Consider the following 24067-nt stretch of genomic DNA (forward strand, 5'->3'; position numbering starts at 1 on the left):
GTCTTCATCGTTCGGAGGTAATGCTAGCCACCCACCATGGAGTCCCACAAGGGGACAATACAGAAAGTGCAAAACACATCCTGCAAGGGCCAGCTCTACATTACTGCTATAAGCAAATATGGTTTATCCAAGGTTGGCTACCCACGCAAGGTTAAACCTTGGTGCCCAAAAATCGGAAGTAATAGGATGTGTGTAGGAGACAGGAAAAATAGAAAGTGAGAGACCAAGACTGTACAGGAGGACACGAAAAAAACGACTGCTTATTTCCTCCAGGTGGGTCGGTCTGCAGGAGTCGGCAATGTGAAGCAGAGGCCAAAGAGGTATGTTGCCTCCGCCGGGGGTCATTAAAGGACCGTGCACCCAGCATCGGCTCAACCTTCAGGATGCCCTTTTCTCCAGACACAGCTAAGCCGCGCACGGCTGCACGCATTAGGGTGAAGCCCTCATGTGCTCGGGTATGTAGTGTCATTGCACACCGAACGCATGCCCACGTAGAGGACCCTGCGGAGGATTTCATGATTGGCCACATTCGAATAGAACACTTCAATGTGCGCGATTTATATTCGATTTTTAGAGAACTAAATGTTCAAGAGCCACTGCAAAGCGCAAGAAAATCTGCCCACGAGAAAGAGAAACAAAGAAGCCCAACTACCGAGCTAGCATTTCGGTATTTGATCTTTATTTTCTAAAATGTCGGGTCGCTCTCCTCAAGCGACTGTGCTTCATCGGCAGGTAGCAAAAGTTCAAAAGTTGTGGGCTTTTAAGCTTAACTTTTTTTCAGTACACATCTTCGCAGGAACAACACACTGAAAAACCTTTAAAATGCTGCAGCTGCTTTGGAAGCAATATCAAAGGCGTTGTCGAGCAAGTATGCTGGCGCTAAGATTTTGTACAGGCCTTATCCTCGTTTCCTTGAGCGTCAGGAAAACATATTTGTTTGAAATCAAGGACCTGCGTTATGGTTGTAACACCACTGATCTCAAAAGGGTAAGCGAACTCGCCGCTATATTTTTCTTTTTCATTTGGAAATCCTATTCGGATTATAATGAAAAGCAATAAGTAAGTTACACTTAATAGGCTCTACTTCTTCCGACGCTTTGCAGGACGTACACTTGAGGGCATTGTGGCAGTCAGAGAAAGAGCGCAAATAATTCAGGCCAGCCCTCGCAGACACACGTACGGCTTTGCCATAGGTGGATAAAGACAGCATAACAAAAGGTATTGAGGTGCTAAGGGAAATAACTATATAGCCAGCAATTTAATTCGTAAATCAAGCACATAGATAGGAAAAAGCAACGCCTGAGAAATAACTAAATAGTCGGCCATGGATGATGATGAAACCGGCGAAACTAACAAACCAGGTCCAGCCGGCTAAGCTGTGAGCGTTAAAGAGGCAGGAACTGTTACACATTACTAAGCCGAACATCGCAATAATTAGGAAGCAAAAAATAAAAACGTCAAGAGTTTAAACTCGCAAAGGAGGGTACTCGGCGTTGGCAGGAACAAAGTGTATGCAGACCAGGCACACACATATAGTGCAAATACATCAGTAAGTTAGCAGGACGTGTTGCCGGGGTAGTCAGTTCATACTAAGCGATTTCAGACCATGTTTCTATATATGGACTGTCATTCTAAACGAATGAACAATCGAGAGTTAGCCCTCTCCTTCCCTTTTTATTTCTATTTTGCGCTAAGTGGCCGTGAGTTTTTTGGTCTCAAATTGTTCAGTTATCGGTAAGTAGCGTGATCATTTACGCAGCAAAGAACTTATAAACTATTTAATACAGCAGCCAGGTCCGGCATAAAGCCACGATTAAAACCGCTTGCGGAAAATAATTTAAACCCGCATCAATAATTAGCGTTCAGCTTACAAATATTATGCGAGATCTCTTGCCGCGAAGAGCACAGACAGTAAATAATGTAAGTCGGAATTTTCCAATGATGGCGCAAGCAGTAGAGCTTGAGAAGATCTGCGAGGGAAGTACGCAACGCCATTCTGCGAAGCCGTTGCCATTTTACTACTGTTTAACTAGGTTATCGATCTTAGGTCATACATATTAGGACTGTGAAGTACGTTATTGATGTAATTGCAACCGTTATAGCGCACCATCTACGACCTTGCTCTCTTTTTCCACCGTAACACGACTCCTGGAAGAAAAAGCACCGCCTAAGTGCTTCAGACGGGGCCGTCGATAATGGCATAGTAAGGCTTAAGCCCACAGACGTGTAAGACGTCAGGTGATGTGGAACCGGGTGGCATGACGGAGGTCTCGGGGATTATCTCGTAAGTGACACTGGTCACTTGACGTAGAACACGGTGAGGGCCTTTGCAGCACTTCTCGGAGAACACCACTCGGCGGAAAGGGGACCAAAGGAGCACGACAGAGCCTGGTGAAAAATATGTGTCATGATGGCGGCGATTGTCAGCGTGCCGTTGAGATTTCTGTGAGGCCAACAGACGAGTACGGGCAAGCTGACGCGCATGGTCAGCGTGGGCGATGCTGTCGCGGGCATACTCGCTCCTTGAATCCTGTATCAAGGGGAGTGAAGTGGCCAATGGCAATACAACGTCACGACCGAACAGTAAGTAAAAGAGGGAATACCGAGCAGTATCGTGGGGTGATGTCCTTTAGGCCAACGTGACATAAGGGAGCGGCACATCCTAGTCCTTGTGGTCGGGTGTAACGTATTTCGATAGCATGTCAGTAATGGTCCGATTAAGACCCTCAGTAAGTCCGTTGGTCTGGGTATGATAGGAGATAAGCAGTTTGTGCTTGGTAGAGCATTAGCGTAGGATATCGGCGATGATTTGGGAGAGGAAAGTGCGGCCGCGGCCAGTAAAGAGCTGTCGCGGGGCGCCATGTACTAAAATGAAATCCCGGAGTAGGAAATCTGCGACGCCGGTTGCGCAGATCACGGGAAGTGCCCGAGTGATGGCACAGCGCATCGCGTAATCAGTAGAGACAGTGATCTACCTATTGGCGGAGCTGGACACGGGGAAAGGGCCAAGGAGATCCGAACCCACGCGAGCGAATGGCTCAGATGAAATGTCGGTCGGCTGTAAGTACCCGGCAGGAAGCGTTGCTGGCTTCTTACGATGTTGACAGGGCTTGCAAGCACCTACATAGCGCCGTACGGAGTGTGCGAGGTGGGACCAGTAGAAGCGGGGGCGCACGCTGTCGTAAGCGCCAGCGAACCCAAGGTGTCCGGCAGTTGGGGCGTCATGAAGCTCCTGAAGCACGGTCGAGTGGAGGTGTTGAAGAACGATAAGGAGAAGGGGAGGACCGTCAGGACGAAAACTGCGTCGGTACAATATCCCGTCGTTGATAACGTACCACCGTAACGATGGATGAGTATGAGCAGCTTCTTTCGGTCAATGAGGGTCTTCAATGTAGCGTCATGGCGGTGCTCGTTGGCCATGTCCAAAAGCTGGGAAATGGAAAGAACACTTGCGGAAGCGTTCATGTCGGCGTGTACAGGGTAACGGGACAAGCAGTCGACGCCCTTGGATAGGCGACCAGACCTATACACCGCCGAACAGGAATTCTCTTGTAGCCGAAAAGCCCATCGTCCAAACCTCCCTATGGCATCTTTTAAAGACGAAAGACAACAGAGAGCGTGGTGGTCCGTTTGAATAGAAAAGGGCCTGCCGTATAAATAGGGGCGGAATTTTGTCACTGCCCACTCAACGGCCAAACATTCGCGCTCGATAATACTGTAGTTCCACTCCGCAGCTGACAAAAGACGGCTAGCGCATGCGATGACACGTTCATGGCCGTGATGAACTTGTGGCAAGACGGCACCCATTCTCTGGCCACTGGCATCGGTACGCACATCTGTAGGCGCTGAAGTAGCGAAGCGTCCTAGAATGGGTGGTGTGGTGAGCATGGTGGCAAGGCGTGAAAAGGCGGTGGGCTGAGAGGATCCCCAAGAAAATGGCACAGTTTTCTTCACGAGATCTGTGAGAGGGCGTGCTATAGTGTCAAAATTTTTAACAAAGCGGCGGAATCAAGAGCAAAGGCCCACGAAACTTCGGACATCTTTTGCGGGCCGTGGAACAGGGAACTCTTTCACGGAGCGAATTTTCTCTGGGTCTGGTCGGACGCCAGTCGCATTGACGAAATGTCCAAGAACAGTAATCTCATGATGGCCGAAGTTACATTTCTTGGAGTTGAGCTGCAGACCGGCCTTGCGAAAAACGGCAAGTACAGCTGAAAGGCGCTCAATGTGTGTGTTCATTGAGGGCGAGAACACAATAACATCATCTAGGTAGCAGAGACAAGTCGACCACTTGAATCCTTGGAGTAATGAGTCCATCATACGCTCAGAGGTAGCCGGAGCCTTGCATAGCCCAAAAGGCATAAAAGTGGTAAAGACCATCAGGCGTTATAAAGGCGGTCTTTTCACGACCTAGATCGTCGACAGCGATTTGTCCATATCCGGACCGTAGGCCGATGGACGAAAAATACTGTGCCCCGTATGGGCAATCGAGGGCGTCATCGATACGAGGTAGTAGTTAGACGTGATGCGGTTGAGGTGGCGGCCGTAATGAACGCAGAATCTCCGTGAGCCATCCTTCTTTTTGGCCAGCACGATAGGGGACACCCAGGTACTTGAACATGGCTCAATTATGTCTTTCGCTGGCATCTTATCTACTTCCCTTTTGATGACGTGACGCCCCGAAGCTGAAACTCGGTAAGGTCGCCAATGGATGGGTGGATTGTCGCCTGTACGTATACGATGGTTGACAAGTAATGCCTGGGTTAAGGGTCGGTTGTGCAGGTCGAATATAACCTCGTAGGAAAGCAATGGGCTGCAGAGCTGTTTAGTCTCCGCAGGAGTGACATTCGGGGCGATAATTTTCGTGTGTTGTTGGAGGAACGTCCAGTAGAGGCAGGTCAAGACGCACAGTACTTGAGGAACAAAAGATCAGCGCTGAATGGGCGGAGAGGAAGTCTAGGCCGAGGATGAAGTCATGGGGGCATTGGTCAAGCACAGTGAAAAGGACGACAGCATGGCGGCCGGTAATGATCTCACGTGCCGTACACATTCCGACCACGGTTACCGTGCTACCGTCGGCGATTCGTACGAACCGATAATGGCAGGGCTAACAATTTTCTTTAAATGGCGGCGTAGGCGCCTGGTCATAATTGATATGTGTGCTCCGGTATCTAGGAGGGCTGTGACGGGTGTGCCATCAACTTGGGCATCAAGAAGGTCATGTCTCGTAAAGAGCGTCAATGGAGGATTTTGCGGCGAATCCGACATTGCAGCCCCACCTCGAGATCCTGCATTGCGTAGTATTCCTGCTGGAACGGTCCTGGATATGTAGGCGACGGCGAGCGGTGAAGCTGGGACGGGCGTGGCTGGCGACGTTGAGGCGACGGCGAGCGAGCTTAGCGGCGAGTCGAGATAGTGGCATCGGAAGCGTCGTAGAAGCGACGGGGTGAGGAACTTCGGGGCGAACTTCAATTCCGGAAGGTGTTTCGAGGAAGGGACGGCCAACGTCTCCGGCAGTGATGAGAAACGTGACCGATTCGGCCGCAGCAGAAGCAGATCGGCCTGTCGTCAGGTGTACGGCAGTCCGAGGGATTCCTGGTAGTGTAGCGATAACGGACAATGTCAGATGGACTGCGATAGGACCGAGGCATAGGAGCAGGGCGGGTGTCAGGGTGACTCAAGGAACAGGCGCTGGGTAGACCCATACTAGCGATTTCCTGGCGAACCACGGAGTGGATCAGCGACTCAGCAGTGTTGTTCCAAGACATCTGTTGAGGCGAGGCAGGAAACACCGCTTCAAGTTCGCGGCGTATAATTCGGGTTACCTTTTTGTTTGGTGGTGGCGAGATCAATTGGTCGGTGGGGTCGGTACAGAAAGAGGTCGCTGCAGTATTTGGAAGCTATGTATACGGTGACTCTTCGCCTGCTCGAAACGGCGGCATTCCTTCATGATGGCGTCGACAGTCGATAAGTTTCTGAAGAGCAGACGGTTGAATGCGTCGTCCGCAGTGCCTTTGGTAATGTGTCCATTCTTGTTCGCCTCTGGCATGGACGTGTCAATTTTATAACAGAGGGCTAGGACGACCTGAATGTAGGAGACATACGACTCGGTAGCAGTTTGGGAACGCGTAGCGAGTTGTTGCTTGGCGGCTAGTTGTCGACCAGTCGTATTGCCAAAAACGTCGGACAGCATTTTTTTTAACAAGTCCCAGCTGGTTAGCTCTTCTTCGTGGGTGTAAAACTACGTTCGCGGTGTTCCGACTAGTTTGAACAAAATATTGGCCGGTATTATGGCCGGATCCCACCTGCTCACCTTGCTGACGCGCTCATGTCTTCAAACATTCTTCTACGTGAAAACCATGGAGGCCGGTGCACTTGCCGGGGTTTTGCGGCTGGGGTAGAGCAACGTACTGGCTATGCGTAGTCGGCATTGCAGCTACAGATGCGGTGCCTTCCACTGGAAGCATGGTCCTAGGCTGGGTGATACGGCCGCTGCGGAGCTCCGTGGCGAAGACGCGTACCCAGCACCTCTAGGAACATGTCACGGCAATAAAACTCTTTACAGGGTGTATTTACAAGGCGTATATAAACAGCAGCCGAGAATGCCGAGAGGCTGTTGCAACTTCGTCGTCTTCACCGCCGACGACCTTGTTCTCCTTTTCTACCGTAACAATATCATTCTTTGCAATTCTACGGCCGTTTTCCCCTCAACAATGAAGGCTGTACGTGCGTTACCGCAACATCGAATAAACAGCATACAAGGCCTCTCTACTGTCGACGAGTGTCAATCCTTCCGGCTTTTCTAAGTGTTCAGAGATAGTATTATTTACAAGAATTTCTGCTTTTTGCCACAAGCGCAACATTATAAGAAAGTCACAGTATGTAATCGAGAAAATACATCAACTAAGCGTGCTTCGTTCGATGTGGGGCAGAAGGGGCGCTGGAAATGGCTGGGGCTGAATTCACGGCACGCAGCATTCGGCATGGGCCTCTGTACCTACACAGGAGCTTTTACGACAGACCAACGTGACGGCTCGGGGACCAATGCAGTACTAGAGATCTGGGCAAAAAGTGGCATCGCTGTGTTGTCGAACGTACAAACACGTTTGATTCCCTTGGGAAGTCACGAGGCGAGCGGGGGCAATTGCGCGCGTTCGGGCGGCCCTGGTGATCGCCTCAAGTGCATGTTCGCTGGCCTCTGCTGCAGCAGATAGAAGGGATGTGTCAAATGGCACTCGGCCGAACAGCATAAACAACGGGGAATAACAGGCAGTGTCATGGTGCGAGAAAATGTATGCAAATGTGACATAGGGTACTTTAGGGTCCCAATCAGTATGGTCAGACGAGACATGCTTCGCAAGCATGTCTGTCTGCGTTCGATTCAGGCGCACCGTGAGATCATTAGTTTATGGAAGGTAAAACGTAGTCAGCTTGGGCGTCGTTGAGCAGAAGCGCAAGATGTCGGCGATTTCATTTGGAAGGAATATCCGCCCACGGACAGTAAGCAATTTGCGAGGAGCTCCATGTTGTAAAATGACGTCGTGTAAAAAAATCAGCGGCATCTGTGGGGCAGATTGTTGGAATCGCCCTGGTGCTTGCGTAGCGCGTGGCGTAATCTGTCATCACAGCGACCCCTTTGTTATCGAACGTTGATAGAGGGAAACGGCCAAGTAAGTCCAAGCCAACGCGAAAGAAGGGCTCCGACGGGACGTCGAGTGGTTGAAGGCACCCGACTGGGAGCGTCATTGCTGTTTTTTGGCGCTGGCATTTTTCCCACACCACAACGTATTTTCGGAGGGAGTGGGCAAAGCCTGACCAAAAGAAGCATAGGCGAATCCAGGCGTAAGTGAAGCAGACACAGAGGTGACCGCCGTTTGGTAAGTCGTGAAGTTCACGGAAAACATGTGACCAGAAGTACTTAGGAATGCCGATGATGATGATGATGATGTGTGGAGTTTTTTGGCGCAAGGGCCAGGTTTGGCCAAAGAGCGCCATGACAGGTGGTAGTGTTAACGATGTATTATGGAAGATGTGACTTGGCTGTAAAGTGGCCTAAAAATAGTCGCTGTAAAAGCGTAAAATCTATGTACTATAAAATTATGGCGATGACTAATGACGAATACCATGAACATTAAAATCCATCGTGAAAGAATGATGCATTGTTTAAAATATGCGAGATGGTAAATTGCTTACAGCACTACTGCCTCGCCAGAGCCCTTGAACCACAAGGGCCTAGAGGCATGTGCTATTCAAAATAATTATCGCAGCGGCATCCTCTGGAGAGAGGAAGCGCTACGAACGTGTGGGGCTAATAACATGCAACACAACATCTTTCAAAAAACCTAGGACGGCGTTGCTGTCAAAGAGTGGTTCTGGACCAAGTAACATAACAGGATGAAGGGGGATGCGGTGCCGGTATGCTACGAGAAAATGTTTTTTTCTTTCGGATTCGGCTTCCCGACACTCCAGTAGGACGTGGAGGACGGTCAGCCTCTCCCCGCATCTACCACAGGTTGGAGGCTCGTTTCCCGTGAGCAAAAAGTTATGTGTGCCAAAAGTGTGCCCTATTCTTAGACGGCAGAATAGGACATCTGTACGGCGGGATTTTGACACAGGAGGCCAAAAACCTAACTGTGGCTTTATTACATGCAGTTTATTATTTATTTCTTCATCCCACATGCGTTGCCAATGCTTTCGTAGTTTCCTTCTTAAGAAAGGCTTCAGGTCTGTGACAGGGACCGAAGCAGTAGGATTATCTGCATGCAATGAGATTGATGTGGCCATCTGGTCGGCTAGAACGTTTCCCTCGATGCCCCTATGTCCAGGCACCCAGCATATGATCACATGTTGGTTAGATATATATGCTTTGCACAGTGCGGAGTAGAGCTCAATAAATACTGGATTTTTGTGATTACAGAAAGACATCAAGGCCTTCACAACACTGAGGGAGTCCGTATATATAATTGATTTCTGGAGTTGTGATTTATTTATATGCTTTACGGCCGACAGCAGTGCGTAGGCCTCAGCCGTAAAGATACTAGTTTCCAGGTGCAGTACGTCGGATTCCGAGAAGGATGGACCGACGGCTGCATAGGATACCCCGTCGTGTGACTTTGATGCGTCTGTGTAGAACTCCGTGCAGGAGTATTTGTGCTGGAGTTCCCGGAAATGCATCTTGATTTCAATCTCTGGGGCATGCTTTGTGACTTCCACGAACGATATATCACATTGTATGAGCTGCCACTCCCAAGGAGGTAGCAGCTTGGCTGGATGCATTAGGCGAAGCTCGAGGAGTGGAACGTGCATTTCCCCGCTAAGCTCCCTCACACGCAGCGAGAAAGGCTGTCTTACGGACGGACGATTGCGAAAGAGTGTAGCACATGTCATGTCATTAATGGTACTAAAACAGGGATGTTGGGGGTTTGAGTGGACTTTCAGAAAATATGTATGACTGATGTACGTTCTCTGCAGATGAAGTGACCACTCATTTGATTCTACATATAAACTTTGTATGGGACTCGTTCTGAAAGCGCCAGTGGCCAGTCGGATTCCTAGATGATGGACTGGGTCTAGCATCCTTAGTGCGCTCGGGGCGGCAGAGTGGTAAATCACGGCGCCATAGTCTAGTCGTGATCGAATGAGGCTTTTATAGAGATTCATTAAGCACTTCCTGTCACTACCCCACGTAGTCTGGGATAGAAGTTTGATTATGTTCATTGTTTTTAGACACTTTTCTTTGAGATGTTTAATGTGGGGGACGAAGGTGAGTCTGTAGTCAAGTATGACACCTAGAAATTTATGTTCTTTGTTTACAGGTATCTGTTGTCCACGCAGTTCTATGCAAGGATCTGGGATAAGTCCTCTCTTTCTTGTAAAAAGAACACAAGAGCTTTTGTTAGGATTTATCTTAAACCCATTCTTGTCTGCCCACATTGACACTTTGTTCAGGCCATGCTGTACCTGTCTCTCGCAGACTGCGAGGTTACACGATTTGAAAGCTATTTGAATGTCGTCCACGTAGACAGAATAAAAGATTGCCGGTGGTAATGAAGCGCGAAGCGTGTTCATCTTCACGATGAAGAGTGTGCAGCTGAGCACGCCTCCTTGGGGTACACCCGTTTCTTGCGTAAAAGGACGCGAGAGTACATTACCGACTTTTACCCGGAATGTACGACTGGACAAATAGCTTTCTATGAGGTTTAGCATATTACCATGGATGCCCATTTCCGACAAGTCTCTTAAGATTCCGTAACGCCACGTCGTATCATACGCCTTCTCCATATCTAGGAATATGGATAACAAAAACTGTTTGTGCACAAATGCGTCCCGAATATTTGCTTCTACACGTACAAGATGGTCACTTGTGGAGCGCCCTTCTCGGAAGCCGCACTGATAAGGATCAAGCATTTTGCTCTGTTCAAGGAAATGAATGAGTCGCCGGTTTATCATTTTTTCAAACACTTTACAAATGCAACTTGTGAGGGCTATCGGGCGGTAACTTGCCACTGAGGAAGGGTCTTTGCCTTGTTTCAAAACAGGGACCACAATGGCTTCCTTCCACGCGGTTGGAAGGTACCCTGCATTCCAGATGGTGTTGAAAAGTGTGAGTAGTGTAAGTTGCGTGTCATTGTGTAAGTTTTTGAGCATTTCATACATGACTCTATCAGATCCTGGTGCGGAGCTCTTGCATGCGCTCAGGGCAGCTCTTAATTCGGCAATACTAAATGGACGGTTGTAAGGCTCATTCTCTCGACATTTTCTTGTTAGTGGCTTACGTTCTTCTATTTGCTTATATTTCAGGAAGGATTGCGAATAATGATTTGAACTTGATACGCTCTCAAAGTGCTCCCCAAGTGAGTCTGCCTGATCTTGCAGTGTATCGCCCTGTGTATTTACCAGAGGAAGGGAATATGTTTGTCGCCCTATAATTCTATTTACCTTGTTCCATACTTTGGCCTCATCTGTATAAGAGTTTATACTTGATAAAAACTTCTCCCAACTTTCTCTTCTAGCCTGTCGGCGGGTTCTCCTGCCTTGGGACTTTACTTTCTTAAAGTTGACAAGATTTTCTGCAGTGGGCGAAGCGCGTAGCAACCCCCACGCTTTGTTCTGATTTCTACGTGCGATTCTGCATTCATTGTTCCACCACGGGACATGCCGTTTGCATGCCGAGCCGCTTAATTCACGTATGCATTTAGATGCGGCATCTATTACAAAGGCTGTGAAGTACTCCACAGCAGCGTCGATTTCTAAAGAAGACATGTCATCCCATGATATATTAGTTAAGTTTCGGAACCTCTCCCAGTCTGCTGTGTCAATCTTCCACCTAGGAGCCTGTGGTGGATATTCGTATTCTTTAAGTGTTCTTAGTAGTACGGGGAAGTGGTCACTTCCGTAAGGATCATTCGTAACTTCCCATTCTAGTTCAGGCAGTATGGACGGAGAAACTATGCTCAGATCTATTGAAGAAAAGGTATTGTTTGCAAGACAGTAATATGTGGGTTTCTTCTTATTCAGAAGGCACGCACCAGAGGAAAAAAGGAACTGTTCAACAAGACGACCTCGCGCATCTATACGAGAGTCGCCCCACAGGGAGCTGTGCGCATTGAAATCGCCAAGTACAACGTAAGGTTCTGGCAATTGATCTATAAAGGATTGGAATTCATGTTTCGTTAATTTGTAATGTGGGGGTATGTAAAGAGAGCTAATGGTGATGAGTTTGTTTAGGAGTACAGCTCGAACCGCCACTGCTTCGAGAGGCGTTTGTAGCTGTAAAAGTTGACATGCAATGCTCTTATGGATAGAAATGGCAACACCGCCCGATGATGCGATAGCATCATCGCGATCTTTCCGAAACGTGACATACGGTCGTAGAAAGTTTGTGTGTTGTGGTTTTAAGTGTGTTTCCTGTAAACACAGCACTTTTGGATTGTGTTGGTGGATCAGTTCTTGTACATCATCAAGGTTTCTAAGGAGACCTCTGACGTTCCATTGTATGATTTGTGTATCCATATTTAATGTAAATTAGTGCTGTGTGTACGGAAACGGAAGTGATGCCTTAGATTACAGAGCCCTTTCGAGGCCCTGTAATAGGGGTTTTGTTCTTTCTGGAGCGTTCGAGGGAACCTCGACGCTCCTTAGGCGCTTGGTGCGCCTTGAGGATGGGTGTAGTGTCCATTGCCTCTTGTGAGGCGCCGGACACGTGCTCTTGCGAGCGAGATGTTTCCCGAGAGAGTCCCGCCTTGGAGGGCAAGACCCCTGCGCCCACCAGCCCGGAGGTCGATGGGGCTCCCTGAGGGATCTGGCTGCGCCGGCTGTTGCCAGCGCTGGAAGGGGCCGGGGAGGTTGGGACAGCCTCGGCGGCGGCCACCTTCGGGGTCGGTGGTCCCTCATTCTGGGTCGACGGAGCAGCGCTAGCTGCAACCGCCGCGGGGGCAGATGGCGTAACTGCCGACTCACTGCCTGTGGGTCGGACAGCCGCCGGAGGCCGTTGTGACGCTGCCCCCTGACGCGCCACATCGGCAAAGGTTTTCTTGGGCAGGTACGATACCCGCCTGCGTGCCTCCTTGAAACTTATGTTTTCTTTTACTTTAATCGTAACTATTTCCTTCTCTTTCTTCCAAGATGGGCACGACCGCGAGTATGCAGCGTGCTCACCTTCACAGTTTACGCAGCGGAGAGAGTTTTCACAAGATTCAGAAGTGTGCTCATTAGCACTGCATTTAGCGCAGGTTTGGCGGCCTCGGCAGCTCTGAGAGCTGTGACCGAAACGCTGACATTTGAAGCAACGCAGGGGATTAGGGATATATGGCCGAACACGGAGCTTGATATACCCGGCCTCGATGGACTCGGGCAGGACACTTGTGCCAAAAGTTAGTATCAAATGTTTGGTCTGTATTTCCTTGTTGTCACGCCTCATCTTTATTCGCTTAACGTTGACGACGTTCTGCTCACTGAAGCCCTCCAAGAGCTCAGCCTCAGTCAGCTCCAAGAGATCATCATCGGAGACTACGCCACGGGTGGTATTCATAGTACGATGCGGAGTTACTGTCACTTTGGCGTCGCCAAATGATACTAGGTTCGGTAGGTTCTCATATTGCTTCTTGTTTCGGAGCTCCAAGAGGAGATCACCGCTTGCCATTCTGGATGCTTTGTAACCTGTACCAAAAACTTGGGTGAGAGACTTAGACACGAGAAATGGTGAGATTGTTCGTACGGGTTTGTTTGGTGTTTCGGAGTGGACTACGTGGAAGCGTGGAAAAGTTTCTTTTTGACGGGCGAAAAATTCTAAGACATCATCGGTGCGCCCCCTCTTCAGGGAGCGATCAGGTAGTAGGGGAAAGGAAGTAGCCATAGGAGATTGTAATTTCGGCAGTAACGCCAGCCACCCACCGTGGAGTCCTACAAGGGGGCGCTGCAGGGCGTGTGAGACACGGCCTGCAAGCGCCAGCTGTACATTACCACTATAACCAAATATGAGATAACCTAGGTTGGTTATTCACACAGGGTTAACCCTTGCTGCCTGGAAAAATTGGAAGTAAGCGGAAGCTAGGAGAAGACAGGAAAGACGAAAAGTAAGAGAAAGACGAAGACTGGAGGGAGAGAGAGACAGGAAAAGGCAACTACCGATTTCCCCCGGGTGGGTCAGTCCGGGGGTGCCGTCTATGTGAAGCAGAGGCCAAAGGGGTGTGTTGCCTCCGCCGGGGGGCCTTAAAGGTCCAAACACCCAGCATCGGCTCAACCCCCAGGATCCCCTTTTCCCCAGACACGGCTAAGCCGCGCACGGCTACACGCGGGAGGGTCCGACCCTCGTGTGCTCGGGTCCGTGGTGTCGCAACACACCAAACGCCTGCTGACGCAGACGCCCCTGCGGGGAGGAATGCCGAGGAATAGGGCAGGACCATCGAGACAAACATTGTGGCGGTACGATACACCATCCCAGAGGCGAAAGAAGTGAAGGAGTGAATCCTAAACTGACGACTCGAAGCGATCAATGATAGCGCGCAATGTGGAATCATGGCGTGGCTCGTCGGCAACGTGGAGCAGTTGCGAAACGGAAAAAACCTATGATTCCATATCGGTGTCAGAGAGTAGGGGTGGCTCATCCAATCAATATCGTGACAAACAATCTGTGTCTTGATGTGGGCTGCCCGACCTGTACAGAACTATATAGGAATATTATTGTAGCCGCTGAGTCTACCGACCAAGCCGGCCGGTAGTATGCTTGAGTGACGAAATGCAGTAGAGCACGTGATGGCACGTGATTACACATAAGTACGTGCCATACAAATACAGGTGGACATTGGAAACCGCCTAGACGCGAGCCAGGCATTAACGCTCCATAATTGAATAGTTGCGGTCCGCTGCTGTGAGCAGGTGGCTAGCGTAGGCGATAACAACCTCTGTTCCTCCTTGGCGATGGGCTATGGCGGCTCCGATCCCACGCCCCCGCCATCGCTACGGACCTCTCGGGAATATGAAAGGTGCAAGTGAGCCAGTATAGGTGGCGTGGTGAGATTGATGGTCAGGTGGGCAAAAGGGGCAACTTGAGCAGGACCCCACATAAACGGCCCATCCTTATTCAGAGGAATAGTAATTCGTCGGGCAATCGCTGCCAAATCTTTCACGAATTTCCGAAAGCAGGAGCATAGTCCTACAAAACTTCGGACTTCTCTGACAGACTGAGGTACAGGAAAAGACGTGGAACCACCAATTTTCTCTGCGTCTGCTTGAATATCGGAAGCGTCGACGAGGTGTCCGTGCACTGTAATCTGCCGGTGACCAAGGCGATACTTCGATAAATTTATTTTGAGCCCCGCCTTGCGGAAGACTTGAAGAATAGCTGATAAGCGCTCAAGGTGCCTCTCAAAAGTTGCCTGTGGCAGATAGAGCGATTCCAGCTTATGAGTTAGTGTACTCCAAAAGGTGAACTTTCGCAAAATCTCGAAGTTCATAAACGAATAATTGCCAAAAATGCAATACTAAATTTTTTTAACTAATTACCTTATGGGTCATATAGCAATTTACAAATTCTAGCCGTGGAGTTCGCAAGGCGGATCCACTTGCAATGATTACACCACTTTCGAGATATTGGTTTCCAAACTTTGCAGAAAAATGCGTTGGCATCCCACTTACGTTTGTGCTTGAATGCATTAAACGACGTTTTCTTAAGAAACTAACTGAAACTCTACTGGATTTCTCCACAAAGTTCTGGAAGTAATATCTCCACAGTGATGACACCCTTAGAATTACTTCTAAGTAGATCCCCCTTCCGAGCTCCATGGCTAGAATTTGAAAATTGCCATATGGGCTATAAGATAATTAGCTAAAAATTTATTTATTCAATTTCTTTATAACATCGAATACGCATTTCATTTTTTAGTGAAAGTAATGTCCGCCTTCTAGAATAGACCAGCTCGTGAACTAGAATTGTGCTATACGCCACAGGACACTTATAAAAAAGTTCTAAGTGTTCGCTGAAACAACCGGCAATTCTATGCATTGCTAAGCTTGAGGTCGCGCTATCCAGGCCCAACCACGGCGGTCGCATTTCGTTGTGGTCGAAATGCGAAAACACTGGTGTACTTAGATTTAGGTGCACGTTAAAGAACCCCAGGTGGTACAATATTCCGGAGTCCTTCACTACGGCGTGCCTTATAATCAGATCGTTGTTTTGGCACGTAACACCCCATATTTTCTAATTTTACACATTCGCGCCCATTCGTGTTCTGCATTCCTTATAGATATTCGTGGTGAACATTCGTGTATTCATTTCGCGACATACTGACGCAAGGAATTTGAGTCCAAAATTACCGCACCGACTGGCAGTGGGCCAGTGCTGTTAGCGCCTTCACAAAGGGAGGGGCAGTATGGGTGCGCTGGCATGATGAGTAGCAACTGACCCCGCTGTGGAAGACGACGACGACGAACGCGCGAGCAATGGCACTAGCTATTGCTTATGACGATAGTTTTTGCTCTCGTACATGAAAATTTCACGAAACCTTAGCAATAAAGAGCTTCGCTGTAAAACAAATGCAGCGCTTGTCATTTCAGGCGACGGCTTGAGACTCGGGGGAAGTTCGTCTTCTTCGTCGGGGCGCCCGTGCACATCATCCGAAACAAACACGCAACAGGCGTGTAGCAATATTGCACATGCTTTGCAATCTGTCCAGGTCATAGTGGAACTGGTTGTAACGTTTCTTTGCCTACATACACAAAAAGTGGTACCGTCACCGTCATTCCAGTGCCGTCATACATCCTCGTCGTCGGCATCTCACTCTAGTTGTCATACACAATCGCACGCCTTAATTATACAAAGTGGTTTATCTGTCGACGCTTCGCAAAGCTCTAACGAAGTTTTACAGCGCGATACCGCGCAACATGCTTCGCGCAAGATCGATTCCCACAGTGCGTACGATCTGCATATTGTTTTCTAACATTTTTAAGGGCTTCATAAATATGCAAGCTGCACTCACAGATATTTGTTACAGCTGACGGGTGATCTTCACAAAAAAACTTCACATTGCATTTTAGAGCACATAGTTATGCCGAATCATTCGTGCACATATTGATCTTAAATAACAGTGCATGTTCGCAATCCGTCAGTACAATATGTTAAACACACGAGATTTTATTAATGGTAAAGCGTTCTTGCCATTCGTAACGTTTTCTAAACTGTACATCGATGCCAACCAAGTCAAAATGAAGGAAATGTTTACATGTTTACTTGTAACTTGTAACTTGTACTTGTGCTTGTTACTTGTAAATTATTTTCTTTGCAACAGTCCCGTTTCACAAATTCGGTAACACTCAAAAATGATCACCCTGTATAATAATAAACACTGGCCTGAAACAATAGGGCCTGTGTGCCACCGCCAAAGGTGGCGTAGTGTCGCTGCGTTTTAGAATAAAATGTATTTACTACACAATGCAATCACTTTCTGTTTTAATAACGGCCTCTGAACAGATAATGAATATAGTGACATTGCATTTTGTCGCAAACATGTAGATGCATACCGTCAAACGGGTGCAAGTCGTGTGATCTCTGTACTTATGTACGATATTCCGGTATTTACCTGTGCCCTATACTTGTCAAATTATATGTGATCTTTTATTGCTTTAGCTTGCGCCAGCAAACGTACATACTTACTGTCCCGTGTGTTTCCTACCTACATAGGTTAATTACATATTTGAAAAATGCATTCAGTGAGGTGCTTAATATAGTAGTGCTATATGGATCTCTATGGTCAATTTTTCCGCAGTTTTGGAACACAACAGAGCCAATATGGACCGTTACTACAGCGGACACTGAAAATTCTGGCCTTTCCTGTCTTGTAGACGTCAAGGAAAATGACACTGGAAGTTACACATATTTCCAAAGATCTCACAACGTCTCAAGCACACAGTGAGTCTTTCACAGATGGATATCAGGCGTTTTATTCAGTGTCTGTTCATTTCAGCTTTTCCTTAAAATATCCAATTTTATTTTCTAGAGAGAGGAAGACTGTCGAGTTCAAGGGGTATGTTTCTCCAGGAAACAAATTTGATCGAACAGCCATGCTACTTTATTATACAAGTAAGACACCACAACCTCACTATAGTGCAATTTATTCTGTTCTAGCGATGATTGTGGCGCGAAAAAATCATTTAAGGTCAGCGCCAAGGGGAACATATAAGCTAAAACGATACTAAAAGATTATATGAAAATAATCTAATTCCTGAGGGACCATTAGGATCTTGAAGACTGTGTAAGATGTTGATTTATGTTGAAGCTTGGTAACTTCGTCAAGCTCTATTTTTCGGTGGCCTCCGAATACAAGTTCCCAGTAAAGTACCGAATTTCCTGTAGCAGTGGTAAAAAAAAGATTGTTTCCCTTCTCGCATTAGTTCCGAATCAATAGCACATAGAATACCTCCTCAGTTATTGCATTTCGGCCGTTCTTTACCTAGGAGGAATTTGTGTGCCAGGTATGTGTGCCCAAAAGTCAGCACAAACGTCGTTCTATGAAGCTGAGTAACGCAAGTGATCGGGCTAGTTGTTGAAATATCTTTGGCGAAAGCGCAACACGTTAGACAGTGAGACAAGAACACACATGCGATGCCATCCCTCTCGGTGTCAACGTAGGTAAACAGCGCAAGGAGACGCGTACAAGGTGAAGGAGGGACACGACAAGGCACTGAATTTCGACGAACTTTTTTTTTTGTCATGTGCACAAATATGGAGGCCACTGTCACACACAAAGATAAGAAGCAAAAAGACTGACGTATTAAGTAGGGCCACTTTTTTAGGTGGCAAACATGACCGAAGCCGGGCCAACGCCTTCATCACCCAATCTCATAATATGACAAGCTTCCGTGATCAATCGTGTGAAAGTACGCTTACGTTTAAGCTCTTCCATAGCTTCTTCTGGCTTAGGACAGCCTTGAAACAAGCGGCAGTGCGCGGAAAGCGCCCCATTCTCGCCTTGTTCCTTCTTCCCCATGTAGGTTTTACTTTGCGCTATTTATTCACAATAAATTTATACCTACTAGATCAACTTTTGATCCTCTTACAGCTAGCTACTGATGGGTGTAACATTTCCATTCACCAAGTGTTTGTTTTAGTGGATGAGGTACTTATAATCTTATACCTTCTTACCTGCCCTTATTTCTTTGGTCTTTATTTTTTTATTTTTTGAGCGCCACGGTGCCTTAATGGCTATGGAGATCCGCTGCTAAGCACGAGGTCGTGGGTTGACTTCCCGGCAGTGGTGACCACATTCACATGAGAGCAAAATGGACTAACTCCCACGTATCGTGGATTAGGTGCACGTATAAGAATCCCATGTGCTGAAAATTATTCCCGAGGCCCCACTTCGACGTGCTTCTTAATCTAATCGCAGTTTTCGCATGTGAATTCCTAAAATGTATGTCAATTTCAATTTCTGTCCAACATCTTTATATACTAAACTTATCAAACTTGCTAGCTGATAGGCTGTAAATAAGTTATGTTGGTTCACTTTTATTTTGGCAGTGCGTGAGATATGGAACTCGCAAACAATATCTTTAGATGCCTTATCTTCCTAGGCGCAGAGACTGGATGTCGACCCGCTTTTCCTTTGCAAGTATGAAAAGCGGGTTGTTTTGGAACAGACTACCATGGGGCGCAGGGTGTCGTGTCCGTTTATGAATGAGAAACCTTAGTGGAAAATATTGTGTGCTCGGCAGTCGTTGAAAAAAAGGCGTTTCGACCCCACTACGGGAGCCTTGTTCACAGTGAAGGGAATGAAGTTAAGTTTGGTTATACACGCCTCATGATGTGAAAAAAAGCATCGTATATATATATCGGGGGCAGATTGCCTGAGTTTCGATTGCGCGTCGTCTTGCTCCTAAGGAATTCCAGGTAAAGCCTTGCTGTGTTGTTTTCTTTTCCAATTATCTTCGCGCTGTCCCAATCAATGCCATGACCCGTGGAATCTGCGTGCTCAGCTGACGCGTTTGTTACCATGTGCTTTCTGTTGGTACCATTGTTACGCTGTTTAATATTTTTTCCGAAATAACCTGTTTCACCGATCGGCACGTGTTAAAACTCAGCGCAAGAATTCCTGTACACGAAACCTGGGACCTTCTCATCCGCGAGCCTATCTTTCACCGTCACCATTGCATGTCTGAGGTTGACAGCAGAGAGATATGGTAGGTCGACTTTGTACGATCGAAAGTTTCCAGACAGGCTATCGTTACGCCGGGGACGTGTGCTAACGAATCCTTTTCTTATGTGTTTTCTTTTTTTTTGTCACTGGGGCGCTTGTGGCGGCGGATGAGTTAAGCGACTTTCGACAGTTTGGATAAACGAACCATGCCACGACGTGTGGTAGCCAGATCAGCTGCTCGGTCGCCAGGGTTGAGCGGAGCTTTTCTGCACAGCGTACACGTGAGGCGACCACGGACCACTTAGTGTGACAACTCGGGCGTACGGCACTGATGTAGACGTACGTGCCGGCGCATGTGTCATATCTGAAAACGGTAAATTACATTCTGTCACTGTCGGCGTTTTACTAGGGTGCCTCGAAGAGGCAGAGCACTGTTATCTTCCTCCTCTGTCCTGAACTGTATGGCCGGTTCTATGCTAATGAGATGCAAAATAAATGCACTCCATGCCGTTTTCTTAATTCCAAAGAAGCAATAATCCACGTACCTAAGGAAGATCCTTGGACGTGGTGTGGAGCTGAAGAGGACGCGAGACTCTAGTGACTCCATTCGCGAGTTCGCTGCGGTGACCCAAATCGAAGCACCCATCACCGTTCCATGGACCTGGTTAAAGAGGTTCTTCAGGAACTTCTTCTTCTGGCCCACATAGAACTGCAGAAGTCTGCTTAGGTCTGGAACGTCGATTAGTGTTCTTTCTAGGAGAGTTGTGCCTCATTCGAGTGCATTTGTGCAATGCTTAACAATGAGGTCTGTTTGCACGCTCGTCAAAAGCAATTTCAATTTGAAGTACACCATTATTTTGTCTTCATCAAGAACAGTGTTACCAACATTTTTCAGTGAAGTCGTAGGAGTTCTGAACGTGCATTTCACTTCTGCCGACCAAAGGGGAGATAGTGCGATGGAAGTATATCGAGAGTCGGCGATTTGGCGCATTGGGACGCCTGAACTATGAATCTTAGGTAATCTATACAGAGTGGGCGTGGATTAAAACTGCACAACTAGGATGTCAACAGCAATCACGCGGCCAGAAACGCGCTAGTTGCACACACTGCGTCCACGTGCCAGCCACGGCATCCACAGGGACAGTGCGAAGAAAATTGGAAGAGAAGGACAACACAGCAAGGCTCTACCTGGAAACCGTTCATATCCAGACGACGGCAGAAACGCTCAATCGTAACTGAGGCAACCTGCCCCCGATATACACCCACTGCTTGCTTCACATCACGCATACGTTACCAACCGTCATTTTACTGCCTTCATTATGAACAACGTCTCTGTAGCGGGGCCGAAACATCTTTTACTTTCAACGATTGGTCGGTGCTAGGTATTTCCCGCTTTCTCTTTTCGCGACCAGCTGGGTTTCCGTAGAGCCCTGGATTTGACCAGAAACCGCCCACACAGAAGGCACTCGGCTACGCTGAATGCCTGAAGGGGCCGCGCTATTTGCTCACGCTGTCCGCTGATAATCGCACCATTGGGGGCAGCATATGTCACAACATAGCCTATAGTAGAACCCGCCAGAGGTGTGCTGGCCGACATTCTGGGCGTCGCTTTGAAAGCAGCGGCCATTTCAGCAGCTGACAGCTCCTCGCTGGGGTAAGATGAAAGGTCAGAGCAGCAATGCTTTTCTGGGTGCTTGCAGACGCTGCATGCCAAAATCATAACCCATTTGAACAGCCGACAACTGCTCGTTGGGCTAAGATGAAAGGCCAGAGCAGCAACGCGCTACTGGCCGCTTGCAGGTGCTAGACGTCGAAAGCATAGGTCATTTGAACAGCCAACAGCTGTTCGTAGAGGCAAGATGAAATGCCAGAGCAGCGAAGTTCCACTGGCCGCTTCAAGACGTGGGATGCCGCTCTGCCATCCGCCGAGCTGCGTTGGAAAAACCTCAACCTGAATACTTTTCATGTTTGCAGCGTGCTCCTGGCAATGTTAGAAATCCAGGGAAAACACGGGGAAGGCGGGAGATGGAAATTCAAGACGATGAGCAACGCTCCTGCTTTCACCTTGTTCTCGTTTTGCTCATGGCAAAGTTAGAGTCTCTCATATCTGACTGAATTTTATTTCTTGCATTTGACATCGAACCTTTAGTGTGTTTCTTGAAGACTATTGCAACGGGGTAACACGTGTTATCACAGTTCTCACACGGTTTACTATTGTTCTCAGACTTCGCACAAGTCAGTTTTTTTTTTTTTCGGCAGGACTGCGATCAATACCGTAGCACTTTTTTTTTATATAGCGGCTTAATAGCCTTTCACGGGACGGCCTATATACACCTCAATTACTTTATCTGGAAGAATGCTGCGCTTGAACGTGATCTCTGTGTGTGCGGTTTTTATCTCTTCAATCGCCCTTCGGAAGGAGATACCTTGACCAACACTAATTCCTTAGCTTCCGAAATATTTGAGTCTGTTTTCTTTATTTACCGTATTTTTTTTTCTTTCTGTTCAGAATCGTTGACAAATGCGTGGCCCACGCGTTGCGTTCCCACGCATTTGTCTCCTTAGGAACAAACATTTTATATTCTTGTTCGAATAAAAGTGTCGCTGGTAGCAATGACAGGATATTTTCAACAGATTAAAAAAAGCTGCGTTGGGCTGAAACCTCGCATCCGAAGTTCTTGTTAGAGAAAACCACACTCAGCACTAAAGCGCAGAACAAAACGATCATACTGCTGAGAAAGCCCCAAGCACAAGTAAGTCCAAGGAAGCAAGTCCGTTAGCCACAGGCGATTTTGCAATATTTTTCCTTTTGTGCGGCATATGTGAACTACTTCTTTGTTTGCGACACTTCCAACTTTCCTTCAGGTTGCAACTTCAATCAGTGAATTGCATGGACACTATATTCCGTAAATTTATTCTACGCTTTATCTGGGTTTCCGCAGAAATTTCACATCGATGTAGCAATAGTGCGCTAGAATTATTCACCAATGCTCCTAAATGTAGAAAACAATCTTAGGAATACTCAGCCTGTAAATACCGCTTGACTTTAATGGAATGACAGCTGACTTTTATAAACTTAAGCCCAGCCTAGCAGCTAATGCGAAATCTTTTTATCTTTTTGCATTTCTGCCGGAACACAGGCTTCAGCGATGACATCTCTATTGACCTTTCGCCTGCTCGAAGCGAAGCCACATCGCACATTCTTTTTAACGCACATTGAACTTAGGCGAGATCCACTCCAGCACAGCGAAATGTCAGTAGCACTAATAAACCTAGTGCGCTGCTACTTCTAGCTGAACAGGGGGCTCCAGCTACTGAGAGTGGCAGCAAATACCCTATGACCACGGGAAACCTTCAAAAATCGGTTTAGCTTGGTGCTTTCTTACCAAAAGCAAAAGGGCTGCAAGGCATAGTGAATTTTGTGTAGCACTGCAGCTTCTGATGTCTTATTAATTAGGTGAACACTGCTCTCAAGCCATGAAATGCAGACGTGGCCCAGTTTTCAGGGCAATGTGCTTAAAAGCGCCCTGAACCACTTTTTATCGAACTCGAGCAATGTATTTCAGAAATATTTTGCCATAAAAAGTACTTCAGTGCGTTCCGTAGAAGCGTAGTTCTTGGCAAGCATTTCCGTGTGTCTCCGTCCCTTTTTTGAATGCCTTCCGCAATGAAGGCTACGGCGGAACGCAGCGTGCTTAGAGTGATGCGCCTACTAAACGTTACAGTGGCCCGCAGTTGAAATTTCGTCTTGGATATTCACGTAGACGCCACTACTTCTAATTTTGGCGTAAACGACGCGCGAAACGCAGTGATCGCGGTTGTCCTCAGCGACTCGCAGTGCGCTCAGACAGCGGATTCGTCGAGGCACACCGCGGTATCTGCGCTACGCGGCTGACCGCAGCTACATGCAACAGTAGCGTGTATGCGCAACGTTCGCCTTGTGAACCACAGGGCTTCAGTGTGCGCTCGCACTCGTATGCTCCAGCCTTGTCGAGGTACGGAGCGCGGACCAGCTTTGTCCTACAGCATCGTGACCGACGGATAGTAGCCACATCCGAATTTGCGCATTTTGGAGCGCTATCACGCTTAATATTATGGGGACACTTGCCGCACGGCGGCACAGCGGTGCCGCAAGCATCATCATCGTAGAGTGGCTCATGTGCCCAGGCCACGGGCAGCAAGTTTGGAATGGGGAGCGGCGATAAGGAAGATGGGTCTCTGTCGGGCCTCTGGACAGTAAGGGTTGTTCTCTGCATGCCTCCTGCACTCTGTGTCGTCTCTGAGATCTTCAGCTGGCCACCGCCTCTGAAGCAACAGTCCTGAGCCCACATTTTGCGCCGTTGACGTGGGACCAGCTGATGGTCGTCGGACACAGACACTAGGACTTCTGATTTGTTGACTGGTGTTTTTGACATTGCACCGGATACTGTTGTGGTAGC

The 24067-nt window shown here is 47.9% G+C and overlaps 1 long non-coding RNA gene across 1 annotated transcript in view; it reads left to right on the forward strand.

The window, feature by feature from the left end:
- The first annotated feature begins 810 nt into the window (after window positions 1–810).
- LOC126534351 (uncharacterized) overlaps window positions 811–24067 on the forward strand; it is a 32654-nt gene continuing 9397 nt past the window's right edge. Inside the window, exons 1-3 of the long non-coding RNA XR_011895696.1 lie at window positions 811–987; window positions 17262–17404; window positions 17493–17575. This is a non-coding gene — a long non-coding RNA (uncharacterized lncRNA). The remainder of the gene's footprint in view (window positions 988–17261; window positions 17405–17492; window positions 17576–24067) is intronic.

The sequence above is a fragment of the Dermacentor andersoni genome, chromosome 7 (genome assembly GCF_023375885.2).
Source record: "Dermacentor andersoni chromosome 7, qqDerAnde1_hic_scaffold, whole genome shotgun sequence".
In the NCBI taxonomy this organism is placed as follows: Eukaryota; Metazoa; Arthropoda; class Arachnida; order Ixodida; family Ixodidae; genus Dermacentor; species Dermacentor andersoni.